Source organism: Balaenoptera physalus (genome assembly GCF_965194825.1).
Source record: "Balaenoptera physalus genome assembly, chromosome: 7".
NCBI lineage: Eukaryota > Metazoa > Chordata > Mammalia > Artiodactyla > Balaenopteridae > Balaenoptera > Balaenoptera physalus.
The window spans coordinates 119,608,383-119,626,027 of NC_138886.1; the positions used below are offsets into that span (position 1 = coordinate 119,608,383).

At 38.2% G+C, this 17,645-nt stretch overlaps 1 long non-coding RNA gene across 3 annotated transcripts in view; it reads left to right on the plus strand.

Annotated features, from left to right (window-relative positions):
• LOC309664103 overlaps positions 1-17,645 on the plus strand; it is a 118,443-nt gene that overhangs the window by 96,518 nt on the left and 4,280 nt on the right. For 2 of the 3 annotated variants that reach the window (XR_014265611.1, XR_014265613.1), the window contains exon 4: positions 7,520-13,124. This is a non-coding gene — a long non-coding RNA (uncharacterized lncRNA). Of the gene's footprint in view, positions 1-7,519; positions 13,125-17,645 lie in introns of those variants that run through there. The other variant, XR_014265612.1, reaches the window with a different exon arrangement.

A 17,645-nucleotide genomic window follows, 5' to 3' on the forward strand; every position in this document is an offset into this window, starting at 1 on the left:
GAGGGGATATGGGGATGTATGTATACATATAGCTGATTCACTTTGTTATACAGCAGCAACTAACATACCATTGTAAAGCAATTATACTCCAATAAAGATATTTAAAAAAAAAAAAAACAGTACGGCCAACTTAAAAATCGCTTCAAAATTTAAAAGGCTAGATCTCGTGTTAAGTATTCCTACCATAATAAAATTTTAAAAATTTAAAGTATAATGTTGGTATTTAGTATACATTAAGTGCTTAATAAATATTAGTTCCTTGTCAAAAAACAGAGTCCAGACTCCTCCCACTCTTGAGACTTGCCCTTCCTCCTGTAGCAAGATTTTGGCATTTGCAGGGCCTGTGGCTGATTTCCAAGTGCCATGGGCCTGATCCGTGGAATCTGCGTGGGAGCCAGGCAGCTTACTGTGGCACAGCTGGGAAAGAAGGGTGGGTCTGACCACCCAGGAGCAGAGGAGACGAGGTCCTCAGATGGCTCCGTGGTTGGGCACAGGGGCAGTGAAGCAACACCTCCTGTATATGACAAAACTGCCCCGACCTCCGCAAGGTACCCCTCGTGGTGTATTCTCCAGCATACCATTTCCAATTCAGAGTTAAATCTGTCACACTGCCCCTTCCATCTTCTAATCCCTTCCCCAATACCCTCTAAGACATGATGGAATTTTCTGACCTCAGAATTTTCTAATGCCTTTTTTTATCAAGAGAGCAATCTTGATTACTGCCAAGCAATGTACCAACGATTACCTTTCAAATCTGGTGTCGTGAGTGACTTTCTCATGTAGCCTAGAATCTCAAACCCAAAAAGTCACCACTGGGTGGCATGTGTCAGTTTGGGACAAAGGCTCCTGTCTGCACACGTGGTCTGCTATTACCTGAGCAGATAGGTCGTAAGTACCTCCTAGGAGTGCCTGTGCCATTTACCCCCGTAAAACGTTCAGTTGTTTCTGCTCAGACCACATGCAAATTCAGGCCTCTTCATCTTGATTTTGGGAAGCGGGCACAATAAAATTCCTAGATGAGAATGATAATTTTACCAAAAGCAAACAGACTTGCTAGTCTCTGAAGTTCTTTATTAGCAGGCCCTTGGGAAATAATGATTAACTTCTCATAATTAGATTGTTACGTTTGGTTGCTCTGGCCCTTTTAACTTATGGGAATGTTACAGAATCACTTGGTCCATGAATTTCATCAGGGTTTATGCACTAGACACCATTCGTCACTAAGGTGTCACACCAGTGGTCCTTACCCCCTCCCCCCAAAACACTTCTTCTGAGAAGCAGTTACCATGATATCCTTAATGTCCTATACTGACTTGTCCTCAAGGGTTTTCAGTTCTGACTCAAAGATGATGCCAACATACCATGACATTTAGATATACTTTTGTCACCCATTAAATGTATACTGGGACTTCCATTTCATAAGAATACAACTTTTGCCTGACTGACTTTCAAAACTGGAATCACACAGAAGAGGAACCCAGGTCTGTAATGTAATAGAAGCTCGCCTTCAGCTGTGTTCTTCCTAAGTCATCTTCATCGCCGTCGTTACAGTGGAGAATTCAGAGGAAACCCCTTGGTGTCTCAGCCATTATGCCTTCAAAGTCTGAAAGGCAGTCTTGCTGCCAGTATCAACCTGATATAACACCAAGGATCAGAACATCAAATCAGAGTCACACAAATTATAAGATCTTTTCCAATATCACGCTCTCTTAAGAATTTCTAGGGTACTAGTAATGGAGATGCACATATGAAGCAGCTTAGCTCCCAAGTTTTTTTTTCATATCATGCATCTTCTAAGCAAATACACAGAAGATGCTGTATCAGTCATAAAGCACCCCAGTATTTTTGGAGACAATAACATAGGTCACATGGCGTTTTCCAGGGACAGCCATAATTCATAGATTCCTATTATTTAAATTATACGTATAAATATGTATATATATTTAAATTATACGTATAAATATGTATATATATTTAAATTATACGTATAAATATGTATATATATATTTACCATAAGACAGATTCTGCTATGAGCGTTTCAGAGATAATGGCTCTCCTGCCAACAGAAACCATGTACTGTTGACCCTTGAACAACAGGAGTTTGAACTGGGTGGGTCCATTTTCATACAGATTTTTTTCCATAGTAAATGTTACAGTACCGCAAGATCCAAGGCTGGTTGAATCTGTTTATGAGGAACTGCTGATATGCAGGAACCGCAGATACACAGGACCAACTCTAAGTTAAATTAGCACCCTTAAATATCGTGACCCCCGTTAAATCAATCGTCCTTCTTAAATCTATTGACGTTCACTAAACCAACCAAACGCCCTAGGTCTCCTGAGCCTGATTCAATCAACCCCCTTAGGTTTCCTGACCCCCATTAAATGAATATGCCTTCTGAAGTCTCCTGACACCCATTAAGAAGGATGATTGATTGAATTAGGGTCACCATATGTAAGAAGGCAGATTGAATAAAAGGGAATGCTCCCAAGCACCCCCTAGGGTACAGCTGGGGAGGGGGGGGTGCTTGGTGTGTGGTGGTGGTGGTGTGGTGCCATCCCTTGTAGGGGAGAGTTTGGGTGCCCCGTGGGGGGCCTGTGCACCCCCTCGTGTACAGCAAGTGCAGGCACGGTCCATGTCCCTAACCCCCAATGTGTTGTTCAAGGGTCAGCTGTAGTCTGTTCCCAAAGAAGCCTGCCATTAGTATGTTTACAAGAAGGGTGAATCGGGTCACCTGCCTTTTTCCCTTCTAGAGCTTTCCCCGCCATTTCCTAATCCTCCAGCCAGACAAAGCAAAGGAAGGGTTTAAGGATTGTAGGTATGCAAACTTTTCTAATGCTTCTTTTTCCTATGCTAGCAGTAATTTCTGTTTTTATAGTGTTTCTGAGAGGTAGAAAAATGAAAAAAATCTTTGCTAACTTCCTTGAATACTGATCAGTTTTTAATATAGTTTTTGCTTTTATGTAGTTGATTATCATGTTAATATTCTTAGGCAAACTCTGATAGTCAAGTCCATCTATGCTTTTAAAAGTAGGTTTTAATAAAAATCAGTATGTGTTAGGATGATAGCATCAATTCTCAACATATTTTTATACTTTTAACCCTCATTTCTTGGAAAATCTTATTTTTAAAAATATCAATGTTGGCAAACTTGACTTTGAAGTTTAGTTTTCAAAACAACCAAAAAAATTTAGATCATGCCTGATGAATATAGTTTTGGTTAATTAAAATGAGTTTTAGAATATTAAGTCTAAATCCAGAGGTTAAGATAATAGGGGAAATTTTGTCACAGTCCTTATTAATTTGCTGTGAAGTTCAATTCATAAAATGGAAGCAATATGCTTTTATTTTAAATTTTTCTAACACATACAACTGATTATATTTTTGTGGTACCCATTGAAGAAATCACAGTTTAAGGAGATAAAGTGATTTATCAATCTTCTAATATATGATATGATATAAATAATATAATACACATCTATACATATACCCAAATACAAACTTTATGGCCTAGGTGAGGTAAGGTTATAGTATATTGTTTTGAGTAACTGTTTTTTCTCATAAAAATTTACTGAAGAGCTCAGAATAATGAAATATAATTTTATATATTTGTTATAATTAAATAAATAAATATTATTGTATTTCCGTGGAAAAGAAGGGCCAAATGAATGTTAGGATGAATTCAGGTAAGACCATCTTCAGAAACTTCTGTATAATAGTCAGTAACTGTTACTTAATCTTTTGACATATTACAAAATACAGTACTATCTTATGTATTAGATTTTGAGTTATATGTTATTCTGCAATAGTAACCTAAAGATAACAATTCTTAAAAATTAAGATTCATTTAAGAATACTATTGATACTTGTTTTAAAATGAAATCGGACATTTCAGTGAAAAATATTTGTATAGGGTTGAATAGCTCATGAGGAAAATCTTCATGTTATGTTAAAAATAAACTACCCATACATCTTTCTTTGGGTGAATGTGGCAAAAGGACATTTCAGAAACAGATGAAGTGACAATGGGATTATAAATTCCCCTCTGCTCACATTCTCACTCCCAAATGAAAAGGTGAAAATAACAAGGAAGCCCTGCCTTCCTTTGCTTACTTGCTCTCTATAAAGTCTGCCTGCTCTCCGCACATCTGCCGGCATTGGGTAGAGAGTAATGAAGTTTTCCACCTTAATTTAGGAAACGCAGAGTCTGGATTTAGTCTGTGAGCGCTGGGAGCTGAAGTTTCAGGAGGATCACTTGCTGGATTAATGTAATGCAGCTGTAATTCAGTAAATGGTATCTCATTGCTCAAAAACTCTTCTTTAATTTTAAATAAAATAGTACTAAACTAAACGTGAACAGGATTTCTAAAAGGAATAAACAAGTCTCTAAACAGCCACGTGCATATTCCTCAGCCGAATGCTGTAAAAAACAAAGCAGAATAGTCCTTAGAAAATCATTCTTTTACATGAAAAAGTAATGTTAATAAAACACCAAATTGAATTCTGTCTACAGTAATCTCTTAGCAACTTGTTAAATACGTATGTAAAATACTGTTAACTTCTATTAAGATCTTATTTTCTGACGAAAAATATAGTCTTTTCCTTATGTGAAAAGTGAGTGGGGTTTGATAGATGATCTTTTGGTTTATTTCCAGTATAGAACAACAAAAAAAAAAATCTAAGGATGAAATGGATAAGATACTTAATGACTTACTTGTAATGTGTTACATATGTTTGACAATATACTGGAATGTATGAGCATTTTTCCTGTTATTAGCCAGTTCTCCAGGGCTAAGGGGTAAGAAGATCATAATCACTTTACTAAGTGACACCTGGCATGTGATTAGGAAACACGTTTAGCTCAAGGACTTCTTCCTGCTAAATCATTACGAATACATTGATGATCATTTTGTGCCTACCCAGCTCACTCACTTCTTCCCACGTGATGTCAAAATCTAACAGAGTATTTTAGAAAATCCACAAATCCAAGAATGCTTTTGCTTTTGTTATGCTAGTGTCAGATTTCAAATCAGGGGAGTGCAGTTGAAGAGGCAAGAAAACTGAAAGGTGCATTGAATAACCTTTTCAAGGAACTTTTTCAAGAACAAAACCCATGCTTGACTAGATGATTTAATTGATACATTTATTAAAGAGATACCGATAATCTAGTCTATGCCTGGCTCTGGGGATATAACTTGAAAATATGGTTTCTTGTCTAAAGGATTTTATAAAATTTTTGAGGGGACAAATAAGTAGATTTGAGAACGCAGCTGTATTTTGTCAAATCAGACATTAATGAGATTTGCAAAATGTGAAACAATCTCACTTCTAATCAAATTTATGTGTGGTTTTGAGGAATATTCTTCTATTCCATGAAAATATTTTATTTATGTTAACTTTTAATGAGTTTATTAATGTTATTTTAAATATACTATAAGATTTTTTTAAATTATTATTTTAAATTATAAAATGATAAATATCAATAGATGTAACCCACATAAACAAAAGCTCTAGGGGGACCTTAATAAAATTGACTAATTTAAAGGATTCCTTAGACCTCAAAGATTGAGAACCTCTGTTTTTATAACAATGGTTCCTTCTCAAGCAATAGGATTTGAGAGCGATGAAATTTGAAAGGTTAGAGGATATTTTTTTCACCTATTTTTTTGTATGCCTTGTTTTCTCATTTGTTTCCCAGATCCTATTTTGCAGTTTTTTAGATCCCACCCAGTTTATCTTCAACTGCTAATTTTATATGCTATTTAGACATCATCGAAGGGTACTTATTTTTCCAGTTGCTGAAAATACTACAATATAAATGAATTTGCTATGCTAATTCAACAGAGACTGAAAAAGATTCATTCCAAAAATTATTCCTCCTAATCCTTGAAGAAATGTGTGCTCTCTTTTTGAGATATTCTTAAAGCACAAAAAAGGTTTTAAAATATAGAAAGTGCATAGAGGTGAGGGAAATAATTCTCTAATCTTACCAGGAATATTTGCAAGATGATTACTTAAAACAGGTTCTCAGACCTGGGAGAAACTTCCTTCCAGCTGGAATTATATCTTACAGGTGTATTGATCAGCAAGTTTTTTTCACATTACTAAATTTAATAAATAGTTTTTAATGAGTGAAAATACAAGTAGTATTCTCTACCAGTAGTGTGGGGTTTTTGTTGTTGTTGTTCGTATGTATATACTAGGTTCATTTCGAAAAATTGTTTCATTTAAAGATTTGATTTGGGGGCTGGAGTTTCACCTCAGCCCATTTATTACATCATCCGACCAGTAAGTATGTACTGGCAACCTTCTGGCTATATAAATCTTGAACATGAATGGCAGGAATAAAAAAATGACTACATTACAACACTGAGTATTTGCAGTCAAGCAATACAACCCAGTGTTTGAGTCTAAAATACCTATGGAAAATCAAACTACAGGTAGTTGTCCTAAAGTAAAGAGGGACCTGCCTGTGTTATATTCTAAAAAATAGTTGTTATTCTATTAATTAAATATGTAACATGCACTAGTATATCAAAGTACATGCATTTCATCACGAAGAAATTGACAAATGCTTCTTTCAGTAGTCTTAGAATAGTAGTTGAACTGTAGTTTCTTCAGGATCACTTGGGCTGGATAGAAAATACAGATCAAAGATGAACACAGAGTACCAAAGTTAGGGTAAATTATCAAATATTAGATTAGTAAACACATCTTCATTTTCTTTAATTTGTGAAGCTTTTCCTCTTCTGTCTCTAAAAAACATACAACAGTACATTTTCTATAGGAAAATAATTATTCAACCTCTGTTTTGGGTTTAAGACGCTAATATAAGTATGTAACCATATTAAAACAGGTTTAAATATAATTACTTTAGAAAATACATTGCACTTACTCTGTGTCAACCTCCAAAATATATCTGCTATTGGAGGAATTGTTATGTGACGATGCTTCTCTTCAGACATGATGAAAGTATAAAATATATTGCCAGAATCATCTTCTCTGTTTTATCTAAAACCCTCTAAATATGACTATATAATCCCATGGGAGTTTTTGAGTCATGTGAACCCTGCTGTAATACTCCTGTGTATGGTTCTCAATTTAATGAAGTTAAGCTTGACAGCCAGAGAACTGCATATAAACAAGTTGTTTCTGTGAATGAGCATTTTAATTATTGGTTTTACTCTGTACACATCCGTGAAGTTAATAAAGTACTCTCCTTGTCATCAAGTCTATTACAAGAGAGACTCAATGAGAAAGATATTTCATTTTTACAATTAACTAACAGCTCACTTCCCTATGCCCCACAGATATATTTTAATTTTGTTGTGTATCAATTAAAGTATGTCAAGGGTGAGAATACAATAAGTAAGCCAGTATCCCAATTAAGAATGTGATTTTGCAGATTTAAAAACCATGGCTTCATTTATATTTAATTGACAGGAACTAAAATAATGCAATGCATTTCTCATAATCAAGAAAGGAAAAAAATGTTCCTTTTTGTCTTTAACTCTGCAGTAGTAATTTTAAACTCTGAACACTTGAGAGGAAAAAAAAAGATGCCGTCAGCAATTGAGCTCTGAATACTTCACAGCTGCCTGCTCCTCAACCCAGATTACAGAGCGATAATGAAGACCGTCCTCATGATTCAGGTATGAATGGATTTCCCCCACCTGACTTAGTAGTTTATTCCAGTGGTTTTATTTTCTATCTTTAATTGCATAGGCTTGATGAAGGGATCAGAAAGTCTTGGGTTGAGACTCAGTGCTGTTTCACACTGCCTGTGTGGTGATGGAGAATGTACCAAACCATTGGGGGATCTGGGGGATGGTCAGTAGTACCTCATCAGTTCATTTGTGAATTAGATAAGACACTGAACATTAAGCCCTTTGCCTAGTGTTCGGCGCATAGTAGGCGCTCAGCAGTGTCGATATTCTTCCCTTGTTCAGTTTCCCTCATTTCACGGAGAGGAGTCACAGACGTCCCTCCCCCTTGGCTTCTCTTCCGGGGGTCATTCCTTTGTGGATTCTGAAACGATAGTTTTACAACCTTGCTATAAAGTACTTACACCTCGAGTACTCACAACTTTGTGGATGAGCTCTTTGGAGACAGAACAGTATGGAGGTTCCCTAAAAAACTAAAAATAGAACTACCATGTGACCCAGCAATCCCACTACTGGGCATATACCCTGAGAAAACCATAATTCAAAAAGAGCCATGTACCACAGTGTTCACTGCAGCACTATTTACAATAGCCAGGACATGGAAGCAACCTAAGTGTCCATCGACAGGGGAATGGATAAAGAAGATGTGGCACATATATACAGTGGAATATTACTCAGCCATAAAAAGAAATGAAATTGAGTTATTTGTAGTGAGGTGGATGGACCTAGAGACTGTCATATAGAGTGAAGTAAGTCAGAAAGAGAAAATCAAATACCATATGCTAACGCATATATATGGAATCTAAAAAAAAAAAAATGGTTCTGATGAACCTAGGGGCAGGACAGGAATAAAGATGCAGACGTAGAGAATGGACTTGAGGACACGGGGAGGGGCAAGGGTAAGCTGGGACGAAGTGAGAGAGTGGCATGGACATATATACACTACCAAATGTAAAATAGATAGCTAGTGGGAAGCAGCCGCATAGCACAGGGAGATCAGCTCGGTGCTTTGTGACCACCTAGAGGGGTGGGATAGGGAGGGTGGGAGGGAGACGCAAGAGGGAGGAGATATGGGGATATATGTATATGTATAGCTGATTCACCTTTACACAGCAGAAACTAACACAACATTGTAAAGCAGTTATACTCTAACAAAGATGTTAAAAAAAAAAAAAAAGAAATAGGGTTATGATCGATCTTACGTCACACAAGACACACGGATACAGAAACCTACCTGAATCTGAAGCCATTCTGCTGCTTTTCTGTTCTGCTGTGGGTCTCATGCAGCAGCCAGTGTGCTAAGCATAACATGGGTGGATTTAACCCAAGTTTCTAAGAGCTGCTTGGGGAAATGACACATTATAGAAAAGACGTCGGTGTCATCGCTGTTTTATTGTTTTAACCTTAGAAATCTCTTAATAGCGTCTAATACTCTATATTTTCCCTATACTGTCACTTTGCCTTTTTTCCTCACCATCTAAACCAAAGTGTGACTTAGGGTACTAAAATAAAAGCTTTCCCAGTGTTTACAGCTACTGATGTCACTGAAAAATATAAAACCATGAGACAGAACTTTAAAAGATGTTTTTATCCTTCATCATCTCCCCTCATTCCATCTGCACCTACACTTCCCTACTACCCTTTCATCCCCATGGAAGAAATATATCTCCTGTTCATGTCCAACCACTTTGGTAACACTTCCTCTCAGTGGTCTTCAAAAGATTATTTTTTGTGCCTGATAAAATCATTTAAAAAATACTTTTAAACTGGAAGATTTAAAAAACATTTTTAACTTTAAATCAAAATATTTTATCATGTGTTTACATGATTGACACAGATTCAATTTACCATGTTGTGCAAATATTGACAATTTAAATTATATATGTTACATTAGTCTTTTAATATTTAACAAAGTGCAAATGAATCCAATCAAGAAGCTGGTGTTTATAATCAGAAAGTTGACATTTCCCTTTTATCACTATGAACCTGTATTTCCATTACTTTGCCCCAAAAGAAGTTTATCTTATAGTAACATATTTTATTCTTAAATTATCTTATTAATTGGCAATAAATACATACTCATATACACAAAATAAAATTAGATACTTTTTTTTAAGTTTCTTATTACCATAAATCTCTAAGTGTGAACATTTTTCTTCTGGTTTGAATTATCATTGCTATTATTATTATTACCACAAATTAATCAAGCTGACAAATTTTAAATTAAATACATAGAACATATTTGATGAAAATTTTAGTTGGAAATTACCATTTAATTAGAAAAATGGAGCCTTATAATAAATTTATTAATTCACATGCTGGAACGAGTCATTCCATCATCAATTCTATTACTATTTTTAGGTGCTGCTACAAATACAAATTCTGAGAACCTCTTTCCAAGTGATACACTAACAATCCCTGTGGGATATATTATTACATTTATTTTTAATGTTATATCAGCTGATGATTCTGTTAGGTAATACTAAAATTTTGAAAATGAGGAATTGAAAAACTTATGATTGCAGAGTAGTTTAGTATCCAGTCATAAGAATCATTCATTATTTTCAGTACCACAGCCAATATTGAGAACTATCCTTTCATTTGGACATGTGTGTTCCCTGGAGAAACATGCCTGGGTGTAAATAGGAGGAGAATGGTTATCAAGAAGTCGGGGAAAATTGATCCGGCATGTGGAAGTTGAGGATCTAAAATTGATTCCCATAAGACCATCTCTGCCTCAGTCACCAGCAGAATGTATCTGTGCTCCTAGGAAGGTCCAGACTCCAGTGTCAAGACTGCAGTGAAATATCTCTTTTCCCCTTTGCATGCCTCACACTCTTCTCTGTCTTTAGTCTTTGTCTGCTCTACTGATTTTTCAATAAAGTCAGTCCTTTGTAAACAAGGGCTGAGCATCTGCAGATTCAACCAACCTCAGGTCAAAAATACTAGAACAAAATTTCCAGAAATTTCCAAAAAGCAGAACCTGGATTTGCTGCACACCGGCAACTATTTACATAGCACTTGCATTGTATTTACAGCTCTGTATGTAGCATTTACATTGTATTAGGTATCATAAGTTATCTAGAGATGATTTAAAGTCTATGGGAGGATGTAGGTGGGTTATATGCAAATATACACTGTTTTATACAGCAGACTTGAGTGTCTGTGGATTGGTGTCCATGGGGTTCCTGGAACCAGTTCTTGGAGGGACTACTGTATGTAAAATTGCTTGATTTCTCCTTCATAAAGCATAAAACATCCCCCTGAGCTATATCCCACTGTAGTCACTTTCCTATCTCTCTTAAGAAATTAAAAAAATATATTACTCCAAATTTGATTTTATTACCTTACATCCACTTCACCTGTTTTCTAGTTACTGGTCTCTCTAGGACATTGACATTATGTTTATTAGCATCACCAATGACCTCCTTATGAATGTAGTTATACAGATGCTCAAGTCACTTGTATGAAATGGTGCGTGTTTGCATGTAACCTACGCATATCCTCCCATAGAGTTTAAATCGTCTCTAGATAACTTATGATAGCTAATACAATGTAAATGATATGCAAATGGTTGTCAATACAATGTATATACTATGTAAGTAGTTGTTGGCATGCAGCAAATCCAAGTTTTGCTTTTTGGAGCTTCTTGGAATTTTTTTTCAAATATTTTTGATCAGAATTGCTTGAATCCACATATGCCAGAACCCTCTGATACAGAAGGCTGACTTTATTGAAAAATCAATAGAGCAGACAAAGACTAAAGACAGAGAAGAGTGTGAGGCGTGCAAAGGGGAAAAGGGATATTTTGCTGTAGTCTTGACTGGGGTCTGGACCCTCCTAGGAGCACAGATACATTCTGCTTGTGACTGAGGCAGAGATGGTCTTAACGGGAATCAATTTTAGATCCTCACCTTCCACATGTACTTGGTCCTAAAGCTGATCTGCCGGATCCATTTTCCCCTGACTTCTTGATAACCATTCTCCTCCTATTTGCAAATAAACCTTTGCACATCCTCCCATACACTTTAAATCATCTCTGTATTACTTATAATACCTAATTCAGTGCAAATGCTATGTAAATAGTTGTAAAGACCATGTATGTGCTATGTAAATAGTGGCCAGCCCAGAGCAAATCCAAGTTTTACTTTCTGGAACCTTCTGGAATTTTATTTTTACTATTTGCGATCTGCGGTTGGTTAAATCTGCAGATGCAGGACCTGCAGATACGGAGGGCTGACGGTATATCTAATAGACACTTTCTTTTCCTTTACTGCGTTCTCTTCATTTCGTCATATAACATATCTATTGAGTCTACACTCTGTGTCTAGGACTACATTTGGGGGAAGGGATACAGCAATAAGGAAGTGAAGATGTCCAGTGGAGGGGCACTGTGGACCATCTTCTCCCTTTGGGACAATTAATCTAACATTCAGTTTACAGTAAGAAGAGCCTGGGCATTGAGAGCCCAGGTCAAATGCCTAAAGCTATATTTCCAAGAAATGGTGGACCTGGGAGGCACCAGACAGCCTGCCGCCAGAGTCCATACCCTTCCCTGTTCCTCTACGGTGCCTCTCAGACCACTGCTCAGTTGTTTACATGTTTCAAAGACCCACAGGAAACCAGACATCTTGTGAAATTCTAATGAAATATTCTGGGGACTTCCCTGGTGACGCAGTGGTTAAGAATCCGCCTGCCAATGCAGGGGACACGGGTTCGAGCCCTGGTCCGGGAAGATCCCACATGCCGTGGAGCCACTAAGCCCGTGCACCACAATTACTGAGCCTGCACTCTAGAGCCCATGAACCACAACTACTGAGCCCGTGTGCCATAACTATTGAAGCCCATGCACCTAGAGCCCAGGCTCTGCAACAAGAGAAGCCACCGCAATGAGAAGCCCGTGCACCGCAATGAAGAGTAGCCCCCTCTCGCCGCAACTAGAGAAAGCCCAAGTGCAGCAACAAGGACCCAACACAGCCAAAGAGAAAAAGAAATATTCTGTTTATCCTGGCGACATTGGTCTCGCGGTACCTGGAGGTACAGCGTCTGCCACCTGCTTCCTTCACTGAGCACACTCACTCCACGGAAGGTGAAAGGGGCCTGGAGTCAACATCGTTTCTCCTGCAGAGGTAACTCCTCCTCCTCCAGAGTTTGTGATGCCCAGACAGACAAGGTCTCCTTTTGCATTTGGCTGTTGCCTGAAGTGCTGGACTCAAGGGCTCAGTTCCTTCTTTCTGCAAGATGTCCTGAGTGAAATCAATACAACGCCAAAGCGGAGGGCTTGAAACTGGTCACTGAAGGAGGCTGTGCAGTCCTCCTAGTTCTGGAGGACAAGGGAGTTGGCAGGTTAGCCTCCTTCCCTACAGTGCTCTGGGAGAGCTTCCTGGTCTTTCAGTTAAAAAAAAAAAAAAAACTACATCATCCTCATGTTGACTTTAAAAATGCACAGACTAGAAGTTGAGGGTTATGTGTTATTTGGCAGACAAAACTGAGCACTTACACCCAGGACACAGCATCTCAAACAGCTCTGAGGGGCTGATCTGAAGAGGTCAGGGAGGAGCGGGGATTATAGGGGGTTTTGCAACAAACACCGGGTAGTCAGGACAACAAAAGTTTACTGTTAATTAAAGAAAACCAGACATCTCAAGTTAAGGAATTTAGTGCTTTTTTGTGTACAAAGGTGCAAGAGTCTGGGCTCACTGAAATCATTCCTTTGATGCGCACCTCAGCTCTCTGGGGCCAGTGTCTTGTGCTTTCTCATCCTGGGTCTACTAAGGATGTACTGTCGTCAGGGGTGGGCTGCAGTGGCTGAGGGCTAGAAGGTGGGCATCCTGTTTCCATCCTGAATCCCCTGAGGCTCCCTGTTGTGGAGGCTGCAATGTTATGGCTTGACGGCTGCAGCATCCTGTGTTTACTGATATGGCAGCAACATTCTTTCACTGACGCTCAGAATTGGGTGTGTTAGGTTGGGGAGACCTGGCAAAGCAGGAGGTACAGTTATATTATGTCAGATATGGCATAGTCCGCTATGGCTCCGTAGCTCTGATTATTCCCCCCTCTAACTCCACAGCTTAGCTAGGCGTACCTCCAGCAGGGAAAAAGCCCTCTGACACCAGGGAGATAAATTAGTGGCTAAATAGATAGATACAGGACTGATTAGGAAGCATACTTATCAAAATATGCAAAAGGATAATATTTGGGTGATGGGCTACTATTGCTTAGCTGTTTTTGCCTGTCATATGTATTTCTGTATTACAATTTACTTTAAAAGTACGTAAATGATATACACATGGTAACTATTATAAATAATCTATAATTTTCTATTTTCTACACATCCAAAAGCTGTTTTCAAAAGTTATGTAGGGGCTTCCCTGGTAGCACAATGGTTGAGAGTCTGCCTGCCAATGCAGGGGACACGGGTTTGCGCCCTGGTCTGGGAAGATCCCACATGCCGCGGAACAACTAGGCCCGTGAGCCACAACTACTGAGCCTGCGTGTCTGAAGCCTGTGCTCTGCAACAAGAAGAGGCCGCGACAGTGAGAGGCCCGCGCACCGCGATGAAGAGTGGCCCCTACTCGCCGCAACTAGAGAAAGCCCGCGCACAGAAACGAAGACCCAACACAGCCAAAAATTAATTAATTAATTAATTAATTTAAAAAAAAAGTTATGTAGCAGGACATGTGTTCCCACAGTTTCAAGTTCCTGCATTATTTTGTAAAATAGGAATTTCCATGTTTTGAGAAATTTGGGAAGAAATCTACTGTGCTGTCTACTTGGCTCTTCTACATGGGGTCATTTACATGCTTAGTGAGACTGCAAACTCTGCATCCTTTGGTCTCCATTTCTTCCTTGGCTTAATTTAAAGATGTCATGGCCCCTGCACATAGAAGGACTCTATCCTTCTCCTTCTGAACGTTGCACAGCAGGAATGTGGTGCCTGCCATGAGCTCCACGCAGCTGGTTGGGTGCATGAGCTCTATTTGGAGCACTGAATACACACGTGCAAATCCCATGGTCTTGACTTGTAGTGAATCAGGAAGGAGGGGGAGACATGATGTGCTGCCCTACCTGCAAAAGAGCCATCCTTTAGTTGGTCCATAGCACTGCCCAGGACCTCCTGCAAAGTCCCCTGGTGTAAACCTCAGCGAGCTGTGGAATTCCACGTGCATTCAGTTTATAGGCTTATGGCACCAGCAAAGCCGAGACACACAACAAGGAAAACAGTAATCAAATAAAAGAGATGTGGAGAGAATCTAAAAAAAAGTAGAAAGACCCAATTTTCATTTTAAATTGAATGGAACTGTTAGGTCATTTTGAAACTAACCATTTACCCCAAATTTAATATATTTTAGGTTTTAAATACACTAGACTGCACCTAACCTAAAAACGAACTTACCAATATCATGCTCTTGCTTTAATTTTATCTCTTTCTACCTCTTCAATATCCTTTGACATATGTTTCCCTAGTCTTTTTTTTTTCTTTTTTAATCTCTTGTTTTGAAATTACAGTGGGACAAAAGGCAGAGAGCCCCTCGCTGGAAGTTGCACTGTGGCAACAGCACTGCCCACCTTTGTGTAAATGGTGATTCCTCCCTTGAAAAGTGACATGCAATTGTGGAGGAAAGAATTAAAGGGAATGACACACAGCAAGCAATGAAGCTTCTAGTCATGGAGGGACCAATCCCTTAAAGATTTTATAAAAATCACTCTTATCCTTCCATGGTGGGTCTTCTCAGAGGCTACTTGTCATTTTTAACTTAAACTTGGGCTATTTAGAACTCTCTTTAATGTTTATCACCTTATGAATACAAACATACTTTCAACATATCGTTTCTTACTTGCCTATTTTTTCCAGTAACTTCATGTTCAGTATGATCCCTCTAATACTCATCCCTTCTATGTATTTTCTTTCCCATCGTATGTTAGGAAAAAGTCCTGATTATACATAAAAATGTTTCTGATACATAAATATATATATATATATATATATATATATATATATATATATATCTCAGTATATATCTCAGAAACATATACATACACACACACACACACACACTTTTAAGTTATCATCCATGGTCACACTTTTAACTATTAGAGGGAAGAAAAACATTCCACCCAAAACATGAGGTAATAAAATATATTAATACAATGTATAAATATATATAATAAACGTGTAATAAAATAATAAATATATAAAATGTAACAGTATTACAAAGTAGGTAAATCCTCATCTGGCAGACTTAAACTAAGTTACAATTATCTCAAATGTTATAACTAGGTCAGATTACATTTTGTTTATGTCTTTTCCAACAGACACATACACACTCAATTCTAAATGCTGAAATTTTCTTGTTTTGTGGTTTGAATGTTCATTCTTCAGAGCATAGTTTAATCTCTCTGGAATCTTAATTTTTGGACATGAGAGTATTTCAGTGAAAGATAGTTATTAAGAAACTGCCCTGAGCAGAAAATGCATCAATTAATACTACTAAAAGTATGATGGAATGTTTAATTCATTCTTGGACATGTAAGAAGCAGGGTATTTGGAACTTTGACGTATATATAAAACCATATTAGCAAAGATGTTCTCTGATAACAGTAAAATGTATCAGTTTGCCCACAAGTAAGAAGTAAAGGTACTGGTATTCCTGTGTCATTTATCATCTGCAATCATATAACTAATGCATGGCTTTTCCTTTCACTCTAAAATAGACTGTCTACTTGGTGATAGTTTACATGGCCAAAGATAATTCAATCTGAAGAGAGTAAAGACCAAAGAAATTAATTCAGAAATCTTCACTAGAGGATTTAAATAAAAAACAGAAGCCGTCATAAAACTTTTTGATAAACAGGAGTTTGGAAGTCCAGGAAAGGGGCTGGCTTCAATTGCAGATATATTTGGTGTATAGAGATGCTCTTGGTGAAACTTCAGGGCCATGAAGGCAAGCTCCAGGTGTGGGAGGGCTGGCGTCAGTGGAGAAGGACTCATTCCGGGCAACTTTAGTCCACAAGCATCAATTTAGCACTTACTATCCATTCAACACATCTTGAATTGTGGCAGTCAGTATTCTAGGTACTAGAAACAAAACAATGCGCAAAGCAGACACAGGACCTACTCTCAAGGAGCCAGCTTTTTACCAGGGGAAAGTATATACATATCAAAAGATGTCAGTGCTCTGCAGGTAATTAAGGTAGGGTAATGATACTGAAAGCTACCTGAGACCTGTTTTAGATTTGGTAGCTTTAAAAGTATGCTAGCCAGGATGCTGTCAAGAAGCAAATGGTCTGCTGCAACAGGACCATTGAGCAATGTTTAATAAGGGAGAGTTTTTATAAAGAAAGATGTGGGTAGGGGTAAGAAAAGCTGGGTAAGTTCCTTGGGCTGAGAACTGAGGGGCCATTAGCACCCCAAGTCTGAAGAGGCATGTAGAGGGCGTGGTCAGAGAATCCCAGACAGGGTAAGTGTGGGACAGGAGTGACAGGAGCTGCCAGACTTTGGGAAGGAGAACACCTGGGGAGAGGCAGGAGGGATGCGGGAGAGGAATGGCCGAAGGTCAGCCCTTTTGTCCCACTCCTGAGTCTCTCACTGACCAGGTCACAGGGCAAGGAATCAATGGAGGCAATCCACACAGTCAGCCTCTGAGGGGCAGGGCAAGTGGAGCATGGCACAGAGTGGCAGCGCAGAAGGCCTTTCTCAGCAGGTGACATTTAGTCTAAAGCTGAACGCCTAACAGAAAATACGGGTGTAAAGGTCTGGGATGGGAAGGCGCTGCGAGCTGGCGACCCCGAAACTATTTACAACACTTCTTAAAAAAAACATTTTTTAATGGAAGTGTGGTTGATTTACAATGTTTCAGGTATACAGCAAAGTGATAAAGTTACTCATATACATATATATGTATATATATTCTTTTCCCTTATAGGTTGTTACAAGATATTGAATGCAGTTCCCTGTGCTCTACAATAGGTCCTTGTTG